We start from the raw sequence: 2,948 nt of genomic DNA, 5'->3' as shown, positions 1-2,948 counted from the left end.
TCCCATTGGTTAGTCATTTTACAATTAGTTAACCCTTTCCCTATGAACCCAGTATGATGTCACACACATAGGAGGGCAAACACCACACAGGGCCATGAGATTCAAGCTCCACGTTGGGTGAAAGATTCTTGTATTGCAAGGGAGTTGGACTGGATTATCCTTGTGGTCCCTTCCAACTCTATGATCCTAGAACCCACACAGAGCTCCTACATTTGAGTGAGAGCTCATGTATGGGATTTTCATTACAAATGTGACGTTGGGTGTGGCAGCTCCAAAACACAGCCCTATTCCTCATTCAACACACATATGCCCTACCAGCAAGAAACACATATGTGCTGCAAGGATAGCACATATGAAGCTGAATTTCCACACACAATGTTTTGCAGTATTTGAATCCTAGCTCTTGGCTTCCATACAGAGTCCAAAACATTAAAGGTGGAGGAGACACATCAGTAAACCATTTGGAGCTGAGACAGGATGTCTATGCATAATTTGCCTCTAAGATAAGCCAACATTTCATTTCTTGCTATACTATATATATATATATATATATATATATATATATATTTACAGCCAGATGCATAAGGGCATCACAATTCTTCCTTTCTTTTTTGCCAGAGGTAATGAGGGGGCTGATGGCTTCCACTTGAGAATTGATGCCTTGCTGTCAAATCCCCGAAGCATTCCTTTATTCCATGAGCGCTATGAAAGAAGGTGTCATGAAATCATCTCTTCTGTCTAGCTCAGATATTCTGGAATCTAAACCATGGTCTTCCAATCACATCCCACTGCCCTTTCCATATTAAATACAGAACTGCCAAGAATGAGTGGAAACAGGTGTGTACAGCCAAAAAAAGGAGAGATGATCACATCTTAAACCATTTGAGTAGGATCCCCAAGGCTTCGTGTGGAATCAAATCTGGCTGCAATCAACAAGCAAACATTTTGGAGTTCTACCGTTAAGCTTCAGAGGAGAAGAGAAAAATTAACCAGTGAGAGGGTGTTAGTAAAAGGGCATTGTGGGGGGCGGGGAGAGAAATGCTCCTGTTGTGCTTCCAGAACAGTTTTATTCCATCACCATTTACAAAACCGACTTTTCATTCCTCCCAGCTTCAAATACAATCAGTGCCACAATTATCTCGAGCTCATTTGCCCCCTTTTGTTGGAAAGCATCAGGTGAAAAGTGCAAAATTTTGAAATAATGCAAGAATTATGTGGTGGGGAAGAGGGAGGGACCATAGTGCCTGCAGATGAAGAGGTAGTGTGTGCATTATCACAGAGGTTATGATGTAGCTGTTCTAAAGGCATCACAGCAGTCTTACAAACTGCTAGTGTATGGGGGAAGCTGTGACAACAATTGCCACATTTATAAGATACAAGCCTTCAGTCCTATATATACATATGTCCCATTTAGCTCAATGGAACTTACTTCTGAGTAGAAAAAAAGGCTAGCACAAATCCTAGAAAATGGTGTAAACAGCTAGTCAATTCCGTGACCATATTTATTTGCATGGAGAAAACAGTGACATCTGGTGGAAACCTAAATACATTTCAGATGAGTGTTCTATATGCAGAATTTCCTATAAATGCATCTAGGTTTGATTTTGTTTTCAGAGTAAACAATTCCTTTTTTCCTTGCCTTCTCTGTGGTACATTCTCAACAGATTTGATATACCACAATTAAACAAAATGGTAAATCATGTACAAATATAGTTTAGTGTGTTGTCCTGTAAATAGAACAAAGACATGACTTTAAATATATGCAAAGGCTGGACTTTATTTGAAAGTTGAAATATATTTGAAAGTGTCAGTTTGAAACTTTATTTGAAAGTGTGTTTATTAGGACTTCCAGATTTCTATCCAATTTTGCTTAATTCACAGAAATAATTTTTAATGGTATTCAATTCTAAGCATTTAAACTAAGCTTTGGTCCTGCACAGTAACAGTATTTATTGTGAATAATCACAGTGAATAATAATTGTGAATAATAACAGTACTTACTGTGAATAATCACAGTGTCCCCGGTTTAATACTAAAGTCCAGAAATATGAATGTCATTCTTAAATACTTTAAAATTACTGACTGTCCAAAATTTGATAACTGATAATAAAATGGATTATAATGTGATTTAAAAAAAATAAAAAAATCTGCTCTTCTTTGTTAAAAGACTGGTGATTTAAATAAAGATTTCATTGTTCCACAAACTGAGATCTTAGGCTAAAGGGTGGGCTGTAAATTACATGAAAGTGAACCCATAAAAGAAGAAAGGGGGGGAATACCCTAGCAAAAGGCAGAGAAACACACAAATACCACTTTACCTTCATTGCCCAGCAAAGGGTTAGATACGGTTAATCCACCTTCAGTTGTTTCTCTCTCTCTCTCTCTCCCTCTAAGTCCTCGCCATCACTGTTAGAACAGCAGCCTAATGATTTCAAGTCACTTCTCAAAAAGAACTGTCCTTACTCTGGCCAGGTAAATCCACTTTTTTGGGGGGGGGGACAGTTTCCAAATTCAGCAGCACTAATTCTTTCATTGAACCCACTGATGCTGCAAACAATACCATCTTTTAATGCGGGTGCCAATTTTCAGGGCAGTGGAGATCTGAGTTTTAGCAGAAAAGGTTTTAGATCTGACATAGCTTCCAAGGAGCCAGTGCAGGACAAACTTTGTCGCTTCTTAGCCTTGTGTGCCCCTTTATTTAGTATTAACTAATGGGCAGTTCCCATTGCAATATGTATCACATCTGTTGTTGTTTAGTCGTTTAGTCGTGTCCAACTCTTCGTGACCCCATGTCGTTTAGTCGTGTCCAACTCTTCATGACCCCATGGACCAGAGCACGCCAGGCACTCCTGTCTTCCATTGCCTCCCGCAGTTTGGTCAGACTCATGTTTGTAGCTTCGAGAACACTGTCCAACCATCTCAACCTCTGTCGTCCCCTTCTCCTTGTG

This window comes from Podarcis filfolensis, assembly GCF_964270895.1.
Source record: "Podarcis filfolensis genome assembly, chromosome: 9".
NCBI classification, from domain to species: Eukaryota; Metazoa; Chordata; class Lepidosauria; order Squamata; family Lacertidae; genus Podarcis; species Podarcis filfolensis.
This window is presented reverse-complemented; position numbering follows the sequence as displayed.